Raw genomic sequence first — 18931 nt, 5'->3', positions numbered from 1 at the left:
CAGATAGACAACATCCGTAGCTCTTCCCTTGTCCACTGATCTAGTCACGCCATCATAGAAGGCCACTAGGTTGGTCAGGCAGGACTTGCCCCTGGTGAAGCCATGCTGGCTGTCTGAAATCACCTCCCTGGCCTCCATGTGCCTTAGCATATCTTCTAGGAGGACATGTTCCATGATCTTTCCAGGCACAGGGGTGAGGCTGACAGGTCGGTAGTTCCCATGGTCCTCCTTTCTGCTCTTTTTAAAAATGGGCACAATGTTTCCCTTCTTCCAGTCACCAGGGACTTTGCCTGACTGCCATGACCTTTCAGATATCATGGGGAGTGGCTTGGCAACTCCATCAGCCAATTCCCTCAGGACTCTGGGATGCATCTCGTCAGGTCCCATGGACTTATGTATGTTCAGGTTCCTCAGGTGGTCCGGAATCTGGTCTTCCCTTACAGTGGGAGGGACTTTGCTCCCCCACTCATTGCCTTGAGGTCTGTCCACTCAAGAGGTGTGGGAAGAGAGATTGCCAGTGAAGACTGAGGCAAAAAAGTCATTGAGTACCTCAGCCTTCTCCTCATCTGTTGATACCAGTTTGCCAGGCTTGCTCATGAGGCCAAGGAGGGGGTACGCTTTCTTTAACCTTCCTTCTCTGGCTGACATACCTGTAGAAGCCCTTCTTGTTATTCTTTGCATCCCTTCCCAAGTTCAGCTCCGACCATGCCTTGGCCTTCCTGACCCCATCCCTACATAACCGGGCAGCATCCCTGTACTCCTCCCAGGATACCTGTCCCTGCTTCCACTGCCTGTGCAGTTCCTTCTTGCCCTTTAGTTTGACCAGCAGGTCTCGACTCAGCCGTGCAGCTTTGTGGATATAAGCAGCTTAAATATCTAAAAATGCAGTTTCTGAAGTTTGTGATTGAGATGTTGGCTGTTGGTCATTGGAAGGGCCATCAATGTCCTGACATAGATACATTTGGCTAAGGTTTAATGACTTTGAATATTTAGAGATTTAGCTATACCACAAGTAAAGTACATGTCCATGAAGCACATCATCTTCTTCTAAAAATAATTTTTTGTTAAATGTCTTGATTGTTTGCCATACTGATGATATCTAGTAGTTTTAGTAATTTAAAGAAGACACTGCATGCTTATGACTTAAAATATTGTTGAGCATAATACTAATTAATACCAGGGTGTGAGAACAGGATACAAGGAGAATGCCAGATCACTGTTCTAGCCAAGCAGTGGCAGAATATTTAAAAATTTGAGGCAGAAGTAATGACAAATTTTAGAAAAACATCTACATACCTTCTAGCTGTTCAGAAACACAGTCATTCTTCCTGCAGTTTCCCCAAGGACGTAGTGAAGAGGCTGGTATTGCTAGTAAAATATTTATTTGGAGAGATGTCACTCTAGAAAACCAGATTGTGTACAGAAGGATATATATGGGTGTGTTTTTTTTTTTAATTATTTTTTTTTTAGAGACCATGGATAAGCATGAACTTCTTGGTACAAATATCTGGGCATTTACAATTAAACTGATTCTCACTGTTGAAAGCTCAGGCTGTGGCTAGTTACCATCATAAAAAAAGTATAAGACAATTATTAAAGTGAGTAGCTTATCAAAAGCATAGTAGCTGTTGTATTTTAGTGCTGAAATGCTTTTATTGTGGAGAAAAAAAAAAGTAATATGGGATTGTGTCTCAGTGGAGTCCTCTAAGTTTGACTGGCTTCTAAATATAAATATTGAAATCAAACTGTACAGAGGAGGGGAGGGTTGTGTGTGGTGGTTTTTGGATGTTTTTTGGGTTTTTTTTTTTGCTTTAAAAATATTTTTAAGGATCTATTAATTTCTGTGTCTGTCCCTGGATTCTTTTTTTCAGGTTTCAACATAACTAAAAGCTACTGCTTCAGTATGAAAAGTACAGAGACCATTTTCAGATTGTTCGTACTCTGTATGTTGTGAGCTTATAGTCACAGCTGTTTGATGCAGTAGTACATAACTCAATAATCATAGTATCTAGAAAGCTATAAATGCTGTGTGTGCAGATTCAAATTTCTTTAACAGTTTCTCTCTTCAGAAACTAGAACAACTCAATCAGTATCCGGATTTCAACAACTACCTGATTTTTGTTCTTACAAAGCTGAAGTCTGAAGGTAAGTTCTTGAGGTATTAACTGGTTTATTTTATTTTTTTTTTCTTATTTTATTTAGCCTGAAAGAAATAGGAAGCTGATTTCTATAGTTGGTTTGCTGGTTGGTTGATCTCCATAGTCATGTAGAACTCTATTTATCCTCTTAGGAGTCTTTGTGGAAAGAGATAACATGTTGGTGCTTGTAGTTTCAGTCTTGGAATAGATACCTTTCTAAATGTCTGTCCTGGTTTCCTCTGGGATCGAGTTAATTTTCCTCCCAGTAGCTGCTGTGTTTTGGATTTAGTACAAGAAGAATGTTGGTACCACTGATGTTTTCAGTTGTTGGTAAGAAATCAAGGACTTTCTCCAGTTTCTCATATTCACCCAATGAGCAGGTGTGCAGGAGCTGGGAGGGAGCACAGCCAGGCAGCCAGCCAAGCTGGCTAGTGGAAATACTCCATACCACGGACATCATGCTCAGTTTATGAATGGGGGTTGGAAAGAAACAAGCAGAAAACCGGTGGGTCGGGATAAGGGCAGTTTAACAGAACAGCAAACAAAGGGAACAGGAACAACAACGATACAGATAAGGGGAATACACAAAACAAACCAGCAGAACAGAGCCCACAGAACAGAGCTGCTCTCTCCCGGACCGGACCACCGTGCGCGCTCCCCAGCCGCGAGTGAGTTCCCGCCGCCCAGCTCCCCCCCCCCCCCCCCCACCAGAACCCGGCATGACGGCACATGGTATGGAATAGCCTGCTCTGTTTGGCCAGGTGGGGTCAGCCTGCCCGGCTGTGCCCCTTCCTGGAGTCCGGTGAAAATTAACCCTGTCCTGGCCGAACCCAGGACAGAAGTTTTTGCCACTGAGAGACACTTATTTTGAGATCTGTTTTGGCACATCTTCTGTCATCTTTACATTTGTTTGTACTTGATTTTTTGGGGGGGAGTCTGTTTTGTTTTTTTCCTTAGTATGCTGCTACCAGTGCTTTTTCTGCCTTCTAGTGCTTCACCTCCGAGTTTCTGAATGCTTGCTTTTTTCACTTTGAATTAGATTTTACTTGCATGTGGCCATGTAACATTCAAAGCATCAACAGGAACATTTATATTATGTTTGAACTAGTGTTTTGTTTGTGTTGTCAGCTTACTTCAGGAGGAATGAAAGAAAGAGGAGGAGGAATACATACTTTCATATTTGAAGACTGGATTATATCCAAATGTTTTTGTGTGTTCAATGTAGGAAACCTGACAATCTTTAAGGCATTGGGGGAATAACTCAAGTTTGAGAGAGAGCGTGCTTTCAAGACCTGAATCGGTCAGAATATTAAACTTTTGAGCAAGGAGCTAGTCTAGATATAAAGTATTCAATACTTGTTAATGAGTATGCTAGCATACTTTAATTGTTCATGTGCTTCATACCATTAACAGAAAAATGAAAAATGGTGGTGTAAGTCTGGTAGTGGGACTTGGAATTTGTACAAGAGATATGGTGAGGGGGTTGCTCCATATCTCTCCCTACCAAATATATTTTCTAACACTGCCTTACCTGCCAATTTCCCTTTCTTCATTCTTTTTACCACTTGAGCTTCTAGATACTGATGTGTGTTTAGTGATATGCCAGAATCTCTTTCCAACAGATCTTCTTAGATAGTCTTTTTTTCCCCCTTCTTAATGTTTACACACATCAGTATATTTGGAATGGAATGAAGGGTAGGAGATGCTAAGCATTGCAAAATGGTTATTTTAGAGTATTAAATCGGGGAGGGGGGGATTAGGATCTGGCAGGTTGAAGGGGGCAAGCAAGCTGGGGAGAAGTAGCAAGTTAACCTCTAAGAAGAGGCGTTTGGGATCAGACTGTACTGATATCTCTCACAGGTACATCAGGTAGCTGCTTCTCAGCAATCTCACAGAAGACCTATTGCTTCAGAGAAGCTCTTGTACTGCATCAGTGACACTTTTAGTCATAATCTTTTGTCCAAGGCAGCTGTTTTAACTTTATATTTCTAGTTCAGGAAATTTGCAGACTATTGAAGGTGCCATAATTGAGTCCAGTGTCAGTGCTTTTCATAGTACTTGTCAAGTTCCAAATATGCTATTACCTTGCTTGGGTAGGACTGATGAGGGATGACAGAAGACTGTTGGTTGGATTTGATTTGAATCCAAATAATAGCCCTCTGTCCCTCATTAGTCCTGCCTAAGCAAGGTAGAGACCTTTAGAACTGCTATTCAGTAGTTACAATATTCTTGCATCCGCTTTTGGACCCAGTAGGGGAAAAAAATGTGATGGACTCGTCAGGTGGATAACTGTCTTGAGGACAACTGGGAAAGTATTCTTTCCCCTCTCCTTCTGAAGAGGGTTCTGTTGGCAGTCTATCCTACAGCCTTGCCAAGGTTGTTGGCTAGGGGAAAGAGCTAGTGTGCTTTACACCACAGACCAAAGTAGAGATATTTGTACTGTTGGAAGTTCACGCTTTGTTATGGCCATAATGTCCCAGCAGAAGGAGCCATGGAAATAAGCTTCCAACATCACTGACAGCTTATTGAATGGAACTTAAGGTGGTTTGATAGCTAGTACATGAGAGAGCTTGATGTGATAGCAGGTGTGACTAACCTTTGATTCAGTTTTTGCCACTGTTAAAACAGCTGCTGAGAAAACTGTGCTTAAAGAACCATTTAGGTGACAGATCCTTAATGTGGGAATTCTGTAATGGTGGATTAAAATGTGTGTTAAATACTCTTATTTTACTGCCATGGAGGTTGTACCAAGTTGCCTGCAGAGGGAAAAGACTCAGGTCAAAGACATGTAACTTTGCAAGCTGTTGTGATTTAGCCCTAGCTGACAACAAAGAAACATACAGTGGCTCTATTGCTTCCCCCCCGCTCCACCCCTCGTGGGATGGGGAGGAGAAACGGAATGAAAAGGCAAAACTCATGGGTTGGGGTAAAGACAGTTTAACAGAATAGCAAAGGAAGAGAGAAAAACAGCAACAATAATACTGATAAAAATAATATACAAAAGCAAAGGATACACAGCTCAGGTTTCTCGCCACCCGATGCCTATCTTGCTCCCAAGCACCGATTCCCCTCTCGTGGCCAGCTTCCCCATCTATATAGTGAACATGACGTCACATGGTGTCGAGTATCCTGTTTGGCTCCTTTGGGTCAGTGTTCCTGGCTGTGTCCCCTCCTCATAAGACTTGCTCTCTGGACCCCCTCCACCAGCCTCGTTGCCCTTCTCTGGACATGCTCCAGCCCCTCAATGTCCTTCTTGTAGTGAGGGGCCCAAAAGTGAACACAGTACTTGAGGTGTGGCCTCACCAGTGATGAGTACAGGGGCACGATCACCTCCCTACTCCTGCTGGCCACACTATTCCTGATACAAGCCAGGATGCCATTGGCCGCCTTGGCCACCTGGGCATGCTGCTAGCTTGTGTTCATCTGACTGGTGACCAACACCCTGTTGTGGTTTAGCCTCAGAAGGCAACAAAGAACCATGTGGCCACTTGCTCACTTCTCCCCCAGGAGGAGAAATGGAAAGAAAAGGCCAAACTCATGGGTTGGAAAAGACGACAGTTTCAGAAAACATCAGCGGAAGAGAACAATAAAAACAATAATACTGATAAAAAGAATATACAAAGCAAGTAATACACAATGCAATTTTCTCACTGCAAAGTCTCCAGCCCCCTCCTGAGCAGCAGTTACACTCCCAGAGCCACTTAAATACCGAGCATGACATCACATGGTATTGAATATCCCTTTGGGTCAGCGGTCCTGGCTGTGTCACCTCCCAAATTCTTGTGAAAATCAACACTATTCCAGCTGAACCCAGGACATAGTCTACCTCTTATTTTATACCATCTGCATTGTGCCCAGGTCCTGCACTTTCCAATTAACCACCACCAATTTTACTGTCTTTTACATATATATATACACACACACACACACACACACATCATTCCCTTAGTCTATGGGCCATCCGTCTAAAATGTCCATTCAGTTTATTTAGTCCATGACTTTAGGCTCCATCTGTCATAATGGTCTTTCAGGGCAGGAGAGCTGGTGTGTAGTGTTGGATGGTTGCATACTGCATCCGGAGCTGCACTTTGCTCGGTTTTCATCAGAGTTGTCCCCTGTGTCCCCTCCTGGCTTCTTGTGAAAATTAACTCTATCCCAGCTGAACCCAGGACATTATCCACCCCTTATTCTACACTATGTTGTGCCAGGTCCCATACTTTCCAATTAATCACCACCACTTTTCCTGTCTTTAATATATATATTTTTTTTCCTGTCTTGAATATATACACACACACACAGATATCATTCCCTTAGTCTATGGGCCATCCCTCTAAAATGTCCATTCAGTTCATTTAATCCATGACTTTGGACTCCATCTCTCATAACGATCTTTCAAGGCAGGAGAGATGGTGTGTGGTGTTGGATGGTTGCATGCTGCATCTGGAGCTCGCGGCTGGTGTGTCTGGCGTGACCCATGCCCACGGTCTGCAGGTTGAAGATGTCGATCTCGAGGAAGTATCTGGGCGCCAGTTGCTGAAGTCAGTTCTAGTTCCATCACTGCTGCACTTTGCTCAGGTTTCATCAGAGTTCATCCTTCATTAATTTGGATGATTCTTACTGTAATACCACTGGCATGGCATATAGCAACTATAGTAGTGATGACACACAGTGGCAGGGTTATTTAGCAATTAACATCATACAATTTAGTTTATTGGCTAGTCTCCCCCAAAATCAAATCCCCGTGTACCTACGCATCGGACTTCCCCATCCTTCCGCATCATCCACCAAATGCACTCAGGTCCTTGAGCAAAAGCAATCCCGCACATGGGTTTGCCTTTGCCTGAGGCAGGATTAACCCAGACTGTCTTTCCTAATGTATTCTTCATGTGCACTACGGGGACTTTATCCCCTTCTACAGTATGTGGAAGTTTCAGTGGGCAGAGCCAGTTCAATTGGTAGATCAAGTCTGACTCGATTCTTTCGGGGGTGCCATGTCTCCGTAGGACTTGCTTTTCAAGGCCCAGGATGGCGTTCCAGGCAGTGGCATGGGGCACAGGGTAGGTTTCCAGCCATCCGGTGGTGGCCTCCACCATTGTGAGCACATAGCGCTTGCCTTGGCGGGTTTGTGGCAGTGTGATCTGCCACAGTCAATCTGCCAGGCCTCCTCATATTTATAGTCCAGCCATCGTCCTCCATACCACTGAGGCTTTACTGGCTTGGCTTGCTTGATAGCAGCGCATGTTTCACATTCGTGGATAACCTGTGCGATGGTGTCCGTGGTCAAGTCCACCCCTCGGTCACGAGCCCATCTGTGTGTCGTGTCTCTTCCTTGGTGGCCCGAGGTGTCATGGGCCCACCGAGCCATAAAGAGTTCACCCTTATGTTGCCAGTCCAGATCCACCTGAGCCACTCCAATCTTGGCAGCCTGATCCACCTGCTGGTTGTTTTGATGTTCTTCAGTGGCCCGACTCTTAGGGATGTGGGTGTCCACGTGACGGACTTTTACAGCCAACTGCTCTAGCCGGGCAGCAATATCTTGCCACAATGGGGCAGCCCAGATAGGTTTGCCTCTGCGCTGCCAGTTGTTCTTCTTCCATTGCTGCAGCCACCCCCACAAGGCATTGGCCACCATCCAGGAGTCCGTGTAAAGATAGAGCACTGGCCACTTCTCTCGACTGGCAATGCCTAAAGCCAGCTGGATGGCTTTCATCTCTGCAGACTGGCTGGACTCACCTTCTCCCTCGGCAGTTTCTGCAACTTGTTGTGTGGGACTCCACACAGCAGCCTTCCACCTCCGCTGCTTCCTCATAATATAACAGGACCCATCCGTGAACAGGGCATACTGCTTCTCATTTTCTGGCAGCTGGTTATACAGTGGGGCCTCTTCAGCACGTGTCACCTCCTCCTCTGGCGATGCTCCAAAATCTTTGCCTTCTGGCCAGTCCATGATTACCTCCAGAATTCCTGGGCGACTGGGGTTTCCCATTCGGGCCCGCTGTGTGATCAGCGTGACCCACTTACTCCGTGTAGCATCAGTGGCATGATGCGTAGAGGGGACCCTCTCTTTGAACATCCAGCCCAGGACCGGCAGTCGTGGTGCTAGGAGGAGCTGTGCTTCAGTGCCGACCACTTCTGAAGCAGCTCGAACGTCTTCATTTGCTCCCAGAATCTCTTTTTCAGTGGGAGTATAGCGGGCGTCGGATCCTTTGTATCCCCGGCTCCAGAACCCCAGGGGCTGACCTCGAGTCTCCCCTGGTGCTTTCTGCCAGAGACTCCAGGTTGGGCCATTCTCCCTGGCTGCGGTGTACAGCACGTTTTTAACATCTTGTCCTGCCTGGACTGGCCCAAGGGCTACGGCATGAACTATCTCCTGTTTAATTTGTTCAAAGGCTTGTCCTTGCTCAGGGCCCCATTCAAAATCATTCTCCTTCCGGGTCACGTGATAGAGAGGGTTTACAGTCAGACTGTAATTTGGGATGTGCATCCTCCAAAAACCCACAACGCCTAAGAAGGCCTGTGCTTCCTTTTTGCTGGTTGGTGGAGACAGAGCTGCTATTTTGTTGATCACATCCATTGGGATCTGACAACGCCCATCTTGCCACTTTATTCCTAAAAATTGCATCTCCTGTGCAGGTCACAGAATCGCAGAATGGGAGGGTTTGGAAGGGACCTCTAGGGATCATCTAGTCCAACCCCCCTGCCAAAGCAAGGTCACCTAGAGTAGGCTGCATAGACCTCGTCCAGGCGGGGTTTCAATATATCTCCAGAGAAGGAGACTCCCCAGCCCCTCTGGGCAGCCCGGTCCAGTGCTCCGTCACCCTCAAAGTAAAGAAGTTCTTCCTCATGTTCAGCTGGAACTGCCTATGCTTCAGTTTGTGCCCATTGCCCCTTGTCCTGTCGCTGGGCACCACTGAGAAGAGTCTGGCCCCGTCCTCTTGACACCCACCCTCAACATACCTATAGGCATTTATAAGGTCCCCTCTCGGCCTTCTCTTCTTCAGGCTAAACAAGCCCAGCTCCCTCAGCCTCTCCTCGTAGGAGAGATGCTCCAGTCCCCTCATCATCCTCGTAGCCCTCCCCTGGACTCTCTCCAGTAGCTCCTCATCTTTCTTGAAGTGGGGAGCCCAGAACTGGACGCAATACTCCAGATGGGGCCTCACTAGGGCAGAGTAGAGGGGGAGGAGAACCTCCCTCGATCTGCTGGTCACACTCTTCTTAATGCACCCCAGGATGCCATTGGCCTTCTGGGCAACCAGGGCACGCTGCTGGCTCATGGTCATGTTGTCGTCCACCAGGACACCCAGGTCCCTCTCCACAGAGCTGCTTTCCAGCAGGTCAGCCCCCGGCCTGTACTGGTGCATGGGGTTGTTCCTCCCCAGGTGCAGGACCTTGCACTTGCCCTTGTTGAACTTCATGAGGTTCCTCTCTGCCCAACTCTCCAGCCTGTCCAGGTCTCGCTGGAGGGCAGCACAGCCTTCCGGTGTATCCACCACTCCTCCCAGTTTCGTGTCATCAGCAACCTTGCTGAGGGTATGTTCTGTCCCTTCATCCAGGCCATTGATGAAGAAGTTGAACAAGTCTGGGCCCAGTTCTGACCCCTGGGGAACCCCACTGGCTACAGGCCTCCAACTAGACTCTGCGCCGCTAATCGCAACCCTCTGAGCTCTGCCATTCAGCCAGTTCTCAATCCACCTCACAGTCCACTTGTCTAGCCCACACTTCCTGAGAGCTTCCCTAGGAGGATGTGGTGGGAGACAGTGTCGAAAGCCTTGCTGAAGTCGAAGTAGACAACATCCACTGCTCTCCCCTCATCTACCCAGCCGGTCATGCCATCATAGAAAGCTATCAGATTGGTCAAGCTTGATTTCCCCTTGCTGAATCCATGTTGACTGCTCTCGATAACCACGTTGTCCTCCACTTGCTTAGAGATGACATCCAGAATGAGCTGTTCCATCCCCTTTCCAGGGATGGAGGTGAGGTTGACTGGGTCCTCCTTCTTACCCTTTTTGAAGACTGGAGTGATGTTGCCTTTCCTCCAGTCCTCAGGCACTTCTCCTGTTCGCCAGGACCTTTCAAAGATGACGGAGAGTGGCTCAGCAACGACATCTGCCAGCTCCCTCAGCACTCGTGGGTGCATCCCATCGGGGCCTGTGGATTTGTGGGTGTCCAGTTTGCTTAAATGATCTCTCACATGATCCTCCTTGACCAAGGGAAGGTCTTCCTTTTTCCAGGCTTTCTCTCTTACCTCCAGGGTCTGGGATTCCTGAGGGCCGGCCTTAGCAGTAAAGACTGAGGCAAAGGCGGCATTCAGTAACTCCCCCTTCTCTGTATCCTCTGTCACCAGGACACCCACCTCATTCAGCAGCAGCCCCACATTTTCCCTCGTCTTCTGTTTCCTGCTGATGTACTTGAAGAAGCCCTTCTTGTTGTCTTTGACATTCCTTGCCAGATTTAATTCCAGGTGGACCTTAATCTTCCTCGTTGCTTCACTGCATGCTCTCACAATGCTCCTGTATTCCTCCCAAGTGGCCTGTCCCTCCTTCCACATTCCGTAGACCTTTCTCTTCCATTTGAGTTCCGCTAGAAGCTCCTTGCTCATCCATGCGAGTCTCCTGCCTCCTTTTCTAGATTTCTTGCTCATGGGGATGCACCAATCCTGAGCATGGAGGAAGCGATGCTTGAATAGTGACCAGCTCTCTTGGACTTCCCTACCTTCTAGAGCCCTGACCCACGGGATTCCTCCAAGTAGGTCCTTGAGGAGGCCAAAGTTAGCTCTCCTGGAGTCCAAGGTTGTGATCCTACTTATTGCCTTGCATCCTCCATGCAGGATCCTGAACTCCACCGTCTCATGGTCACTGCTGCCGAGGCTACCCCCAACCTTCACATCTTCAACCAGTCCCTCTTTGTTTGTCAGTACAAGGTCCAGCAGCACACCTCTCCTCGTGGCTCCTCCACCACCTGCATCAAAAAGTTATCATTAATGCTCTGCGGGAATCTCCTGGACTGCGTGTGCCTGGCTGTGTGGTCTCTCCAGCAGAATTCAGGGTGGTTGAAGTCCCCCATGAGAACCAGGGCCTGTGATCGTGAGGCTACTTTCAGCTGTCTGTAGAAGGCCTCATTGACTTCCTCTTCCTGGTCAGGTGGTCTGTAGTACACACCCACAATAACATCACCCATATGAGGCTGTCCCTTAATTCTAACCCATAAGCTCTTGACTTGTTCTTCATCCGTCCCCGGGCAGAGCTTGATACGTTCCAGTTGCTCCCTGACATACAGAGCCACTCCACCACCTCGCCTTGCAGGCCTGTCTTTGCTAAAAAGTACATAGCCATCCACGACAGCGTTCCAGTCATGCGAGCTGTCCCACCATGTCTCTGTAATTGCAATGAGATGATGGCCCTGCGACTGCACATAGATCTCTAGTTCCTCCTGTTTATTCCCCATGCTGCGTGCATTGGTGTAGAGGCATTTCAGAGAGGTAATCGAGCATGCAGGTTTCCCTGGAGGGGTGCAAGAGGATCTGCCATAGACATACCCACCCTTAGGTTGGTTGGCCATCTGGTTCTCAACTTGGGAGGCAGCTAAGGAACATTTGTCACTGCTCTGGTTGGCCTGGCTTATTCCCCAGTTGGATGAGATGGCTTGAGCATTGTGACTTTGGACACCCCCCCCCCCCCCCCCCGAGGCTTTCAGTTTAAAGCCCGCCACACCAAGTTGGCCAGCCTGCTGTCAAAGATCCCCTTGCCTCTTCTAGACAGGTGGATCCCATCCCTCCCTCACAGAATCACAGAATCACAGAATACTAGGGGTTGAAAGGGACCTCTGTGGGTCATCTAGTCCAACACTCCTGCCGAAGCAGGGTCACCTACAGCAGGCTGCACAGGACCTTGTCCAGGCGGGTCTTGAATATCTCCAGAGAAGGAGACTCCACAACCTCCCTGGGCAGCCTGTTCCAGGGCTCCGTCACCCTCAGAGGGAAGAAGTTCTTCCTCATGTTCAGACGGAACTTCCTGTGCCTCAGTTTGTGCCCATTGCCCCTTGTCCTGTCACTGGGCACCAATGAAAAGAGCTTGGCCCCATCCTCCTGACACCCACCCTTCAGATATTTATAAGCATTTATTAGGTCCCCTCGCAGCCTTCTCTTCTCCAGGCTGAACAAGCCCAGTTCCCTCAGCCTCTCTTCGTAGGAGAGATGCTCCAGTCCCCTCATCATCCTTGTAGCCCTCCGCTGGACTCTCTCCAGTAGCTCTTCATCTTTCTTGAACTGGGGAGCCCAGAACTGGACAGAGTACTCCAGATGAGGCCTCACCAGGGCAGTGTAGAGGGGAAGGAGAACCTCCCTCGTCCTGCTGGCCACACTCTTCTTGATGCACCCCAGGATCCCATTGGCTTTCTTGGCAGCCAGGGCACACTGCTGGCTCATGGTCAACCTGTTGTCCACCAGGACACCCAGGTCCCTCTCCACAGAGCTGCTCTCCAGCAGGTCCGCCCCAAGCCTGTACTGATGCATGGGGTTGTTCCTCCCCAGGTGCAGGACCCTGCATTTGCCTTTGTTGAACCTCATCAGGTTCCTCTCTGCCCAACTTTCCAGCCTATCCAGGTCACGCTGAATGGCAGTACAGCCTTCCGGTGTGTCTACCACACCTCCCAGTTTGGTGTCATCAGCAAACTTGCTGAGGGTACATTCTAACTCTTCATCCAGGTCGTTGATGAAGAAGTTGAACAAGACTGGGCCCAGTACTGACCCCTGGGGGACACCACTTGTTACCAGCCTCCAACTAGACTCAGCGCCGCTGATGACAACCCTCTGAGTTCTGCCATTCAGCCAGTTCTCAATCCACTTCACCGACCACTCATCCAGCCCACACTTCCTCAGCTTCCCTAGGAGGATATCATGGGAGACTGTGTCGAAAGCCTTGCTGAAGTCTAGGTAGACAACATCCACGGCTCTCCCTTCGTCTACCCAGCCAGTCATGTCATTGTAGAAAGCTATCAGATTGGTCAGGCATGATTTCCCCTTGGTGAATCCATGCTGACTACTCCTGATAACCTTCTTTTCTTCCACTTGCTTCATGATGGCCTCCAGGATAAGCTGCTCCATCACCTTTCCCGGGATGGAGGTGAGGCTGACCGGCCTGTAGTTCCCTGGGTCCTCCTTCTTGCCCTTTTTGAAGACTGGAGTGACATTGGCCTTTCTCCAGTCCTCGGGCACCTCTCCTGTCCTCCAGGACCTCTCAAAGATGATGGAGAGTGGCTCAGCAATGACATCCGCCAGCTCCCTCAACACTCGTGGGTGCATTCCATCGGGGCCCATGGATTTGTGGACGTCCAGATCGCTTAAGCGATCCCTCACACAGTCCTCCTCGACCAAGGGAAAGTTGTCCTCTTTGTAGGCTTCTTCTCTTACCTCCGGGGCCTGGGATTCCTGAGGGCCAGTCTTAGCACTGAAGACTGAAGCACAGAAGGCATTCAGTAGCTCTGCCTTCTCCGCATCCTCCGTCACCAGGACACCCGCCTCATTCAGCAGCGGCCCCACATTGGCCCTAGTCTTCCGTTTGCTGCTGTTGTAGTTGCAGAAGCCCTTCTTGTTGTTTTTGACATCCCTTGCCAGCTTCAATTCCAGGTGGGCCTTGGCCTTCCTCGTCGCATCCCTGCATGCTCTCACCACGTTTCTGTACTCTTCCCAAGTGGCCTGCCCCTCTTTCCACATTCCATGGATACAGGTTATAGACATTGAAGAAAGTCCTATTGTCATAAAAGCCAAAACCCTCACGACAGCACCAGCCACGAAGACAGGAGTTGATATGCATTATGCATCTATTTCTGGCTGCCCCCTTTCCTCCAACTGGTAAAATGGAGGAAAAGATAACTTGGGCACCAATGCTTTTCACTTGCACCCCCAGGGCTTCCAAGCCTTCCTTGATTCTGCCAAGGTTCCGGCTTGCAGTGTCATTTGTGCCAACATGAAAGAGTGGTCTGTGCTCTCAACAAGTTGTGGCATCCTCTTGGCCACATCTCAGACCTTAGCTCCTGGAAGGCAGCATACCTCGTGTGCCTTCCTGTCAGGTCGGCAGATGGGCGCCTCAGTGCCCCTTAACAGAGTCACCCACTGCGAGCGCTCGTCGTTTCTTTTTATGGTACCTGCTGTGTGCTGCTGGTACAGTTTCCTCTTGCAGACCTTGCTTGTGGGTGTCTGTATCTGTTAAAGCTTCATATCTGGTTTTGGTTGTGATGCTGGAGGGTGGAGGCTGGAGCGGAGTCCTTGCTTTTGTGGGTCACCAGGGTCCAAGGTGCTTCATTCTCTGTGTTGTCCACTTCAGGAGCATGGTTCTGAAACCACTTATCTGTCTCCATCTCGGCTCCTCTAATAGTCTTTCAACTGTTTCATGCAGCTCAGCCACCTGACATATCAGATCCTCAACCTGCTCACATCTTGTGCAGGCACTTACCTTTGCTCCAGGAGAAGAAGGGTCTGGGCACTCACCGCAACCTACCGCCTGTACTGAAGTCTCCTTCCTTACCAGTTCTGTCTGGGTGGAAGTGTCAGATGTCACAGGGGCTTCCACTGTAGGAACTCTGGTTTTAGCTCTGAGGCAAGTGCCCACCATTACAGCAGAGACCTAGAGCACTTCCCTGGGCTGTGGGCCTACAAGCAGGTTGCAGGGCCCTCGCTGCACGTCCCTTGACCTTTGTTTTATGGCAAAACTGGCTTTCAGAAGGGTTTGGATTATTTTCTCCCCATTCTCAAAAACTTCTTCTTCTGTATCGCCCCACACAATGATGTCATCGATGTATTGTAGATCACAGAATCACAGAATCACAGAATAGTAGGGGTTGGAAGGGACCTCTGTGGGTCATCTAGTCCAACCCCCCCGCCGAAGCAGGGTCACCTACAGCAGGCTGCACAGGACCTTGTCCAGGCGGGTCTTGAATATCTCCAGAGAAGGAGACTCCACAACCTCCCTGGGCAGCCTGTTCCAGTGCTCCGTCACCCTCAGAGGGAAGAAGGTCCTCCTCATGTTCAGACGGAACTTCCTGTGCTTCATTTTGTGCCCATTGCCCCTTGTCCTGTCACTGGGCACTGCTGAAAAGAGCTTGGCCCCATCCTCCTGACACCCACCCTTCAGATATTTGTAGGCATTTATAAGGTCCCCTCGCAGCCTTCTCTTCTTCAGGCTGAACAAGCCCAGTTCCCTCAACCTCTCCTCGTAGGAGAGATGCTCCAGTCCCCTCACCATCCTTGTAGCCCTCCGCTGGACTCTCTCCAGTAGCTCTTCATCCTTCTTGAACTGGGGAGCCCAGAACTGGACACAGTACTCCAGATGAGGCCTCACCAGGGCAGTGTAGAGGGGAAGGAGAACCTCCCTTGTCCTGCTGGCCACACTCTTCTTGATGCACCCCAGGATCCCATTGGCCTTCTTGGCAGCCAGGGCACACTGCTGGCTCATAGTTAACCTGTCGTCCACCAGGACACCCAGGTCCCTCTCCGCAGAGCTGCTCTCCAGCAGGTCCACCCCAAGCCTGTACTGGTGCATGAGGTTGTTCCTCCCCAGGTGCAGGACCCTGCACTTGCCCTTGTTGAACCTCATCAGGTTCCTCTCTGCCCAGCTCTCCAGCCTATCCAGGTCACGCTGAATGGCAGCACAGCCTTCTGGTGTATCTACCACACCTCCCAGTTTGGTGTCGTCAGCAAACTTGCTGAGGGTACATTCTAACTCTTCATCCAGGTCGTTGATGAAGAAGTTGAACAAGACTGGGCCCAGTACTGACCCCTGAGGGACACCACTTGTCACCAGCTTCCAACTAGACTCAGCGCCGCTGATGACAACCCTCTGAGTTCTGCCATTCAGCCAGTTCTCTATCCACTTCACTGACCACTCATCCAGCCCACACTTCCTCAGCTTCCCCAGGAGGATATCATGGGAGACTGTGTCGAAAGCCTTGCTGAAGTCAAGGTAGATAACATCCACAGCTCTCCCTTCGTCTACCCAGCCAGTCATGTCATCGTAGAAAGCTATCAGATTGGTCAGGCATGATTTCCCCTTGGTGAATCCATGCTGACTACTCCTGATAACCTTCTTTTCTTCCACTTGCTTCATGATGGCCTCCAGGATAAGCTGCTCCATCACCTTTCCCGGGATGGAGGTGAGGCTGACCGACCTGTAGTTCCCTGGGTCCTCCTTCTTGCCCTTTTTGAAGATTGGAGTGACATTGGCCTTTCTCCAGTCCTCGGGCACCTCTCCTGTCTTCCAGGACCTCTCAAAGATGATGGAGAGTGGCTCAGCAATGACATCCGCCAGCTCCCTCAGCACTCGTGGGTGCATTCCATCGGGGCCCATGGATTTGTGGACATCCAGATCGCTTAAGCGATCCCTCACACAGTCCTCCTCGACCAAGGGAAAGTCGTCCTCTCTGTAGGCTTCCTCTCTTGCCTCCGGGGCCTGGGATTCCTGAGGGCCAGTCTTAGCACTGAAGACTGAAGCAAAGAAGGCATTCATTAGCTCTGCCTTCTCCGCATCCTCCGTCACCAGGACACCCGCCTCATTCAGCAGCGGCCCCACATTGTCCCTAGCCTTCCTTTTGCTGCTGATGTAGTTGAAGAAGCCCTTCTTGTTGTTTTTGACATCCCTTGCCAGCTTCAATTCCAGGTGAGCCTTGGCCTTCCTCGTCGCATCCCTGCATGCTCTCACTACGTTTCTGTACTCTTCCCAAGTGGCCTGTCCCTCTTTCCACATGCCATGCACCTTTCTCTTCTGCCTGATCTCCGCTAGATGTTCCGGAGCTTCACCCTGTTCCAGTGCAGTCTGGATCAGTCCATTGCAAATGGTGGGGCTGTGTTTCCACCCCTGGGGCAGTCGATTCCAGGTGTACTGGACGCCCCTCCAGGTGAAAGCAAACTGTGGCCTGTACTCTGCTGCCAAAGGGACGGAGAAGAATGCATTAGCAATGTCACTGGTGGCATACCACTTGGCTGCCTTTGACTCCAGTTTGTGTTGAGGTTCTAGCATGTCCGGCATGGCAGTACTCAGCGGTGGTGTGACTTCATTCAGGCCACGACAGTCTACTGTCAGTCTCCACTGTCCATTAGACTTTTGCACTGGCCATATGGGACTGTTAAAGGGTGAGTGAGTTTTGCTGATCACTCCTTGACTCTCCAGTTGACGAATCAGCTGATGGATGGGGATCAGGGAGTCTCCATTGGTGCGATATTGCCACCAGTGCACCGTTGTGGTCGCGATTGGCACCTGTTGTTCTTCAACCGTCAGCAACCCCACAACGGAAGGGTCCCAAGGATGATGTTCAAAATTCTCAAAAGTTGTTGTATCTAGCTTGAAGGAGAAAGGACAGGGTGAAAGAGTGGGAGAAAGTGTCCCCCCCGTCTTCCCCATAGACTGGGTGCAGTTATTCCAAGATATTCCAAGAGATGGTGCCCGAGGTACAGGCATGACAGCAATGCCGCATACACATACCAGCTGTCCCGTCCCACTCAGTGGGTAAGGGTAGGTGAACTTTTAAATTCTCTGTGCGGTACCCAGGAGTCACGACAATGACCCAAGAGGTTCAACTACAAACAAAGCTTTACTTGGAATTCAGCAAGATTACAAAAGACGGTAACTTCGCAACTTCATAACATTACTTTTAGCGCAGTGGGGTTAGAATGGATATTGACTTGGCAAAGCTTACAAGAAACTACAAAATACAGCAGATATCGACAAACTTACAACGACATTACCGTTATGTGCCTAGAAAGTCAGAGATAGAGAGGAAAACAAAAGGAAAGATAAGAGAAAAGATAGCACCACCCTTGGATCCAGTGACGGTCTCTGCTGATGGTCGGGGTCTTCCGGTGGTGGGTGTGTGACAAGGAGCTTGATTTCAGGGTTGCAAGCCTGGATGCTTGGTAGTTTTCCGCAAATCAAGCCCAAGCATGCTTTGGCTAACATGCGGTAAACATTTATACATTTCGAGCAACAGTTATCAGTACTTTTACAGTTACACTTAATCACCCTCTTTCCCCATTGGTCCTTACATGTCTCGTCTCCACTTAAAGATGTAGTGTTCCTAAAATTCACTGGGCATGCTCTGTGAGTAATGGTCTTTGCTCGGGCTAGGGTTTCCAGCTCAGAGGGTGTGATTTTTAGTATTATAATGAGGGTAGTTCAACTAAGGGTACATGAATTCTCAGTTCTGCTGCCAAGTTTGCAGCAGACAGAAAACATTCTGATTAACTGTCCTTCTTGAGGTCCAGCTGCTCTAGCATATCCTTGGTTAAAGATACCAAGTGTTTGTTCTTCTGACAAGGAATGATTCAGTGTCCTCGGTTGAGCAGGTCTGTGGCTATAAGATATTTCTTATCTGGAACACTGGCTGCTATTCAAAAGTCATTAATCAGCTAAGTCTCAGAGTTTGCCTTTAACACTTCGGGTACTCCCGGGGGGGGTCTCACCGGAGCAGAGTAGAGGGGCAGAATCCCCTCCCTCGACCTGCTGCCCACGCTGCTTCTCTTGATGCAGCCCAGGATGCGGTTGGCCTTCTGGGCTGCCAGCACACATTGCCGGGTTGTGTCCAGCTTCTCATCCAGCAGTACCCCCAAGTCCTTCTCGGCAGGGCTGCTCTCAATCCCTTCATCCCCCAGCCTGTATTGATACCAGGGGTTGCCTGGTATCTTAACGCCCATTGCTGGAAAGGGCCTTGAAGATCTATGTAGAAGAACTATATAGGCTTTCTCCTCTGATGTCTGTTGGCTTCAAGCTGTAACAACTTGAATGTGTTATTTAATTGGAAGTCTAAAA

General features: G+C 49.3%; 1 protein-coding gene across 1 annotated transcript in view; it reads left to right on the top strand.

Moving 5' to 3' along the window:
• Positions 1 to 2006: 2006 nt before the first annotated feature.
• The window catches only part of LOC142365582 (transportin-1-like), a 158754-nt gene continuing 141829 nt past the window's right edge, over positions 2007 to 18931 (top strand). Inside the window, exon 1 of the mRNA XM_075446480.1 lies at positions 2007 to 2145. The gene's annotated coding sequence lies outside the window, so the exon portion shown is untranslated. The remainder of the gene's footprint in view (positions 2146 to 18931) is intronic.

This window comes from Opisthocomus hoazin, chromosome W (assembly GCF_030867145.1).
Source record: "Opisthocomus hoazin isolate bOpiHoa1 chromosome W, bOpiHoa1.hap1, whole genome shotgun sequence".
NCBI lineage: Eukaryota > Metazoa > Chordata > Aves > Opisthocomiformes > Opisthocomidae > Opisthocomus > Opisthocomus hoazin.
Note: the sequence above shows the minus strand (reverse complement) of the source record. Positions and strands in the feature narration are given on the sequence as shown.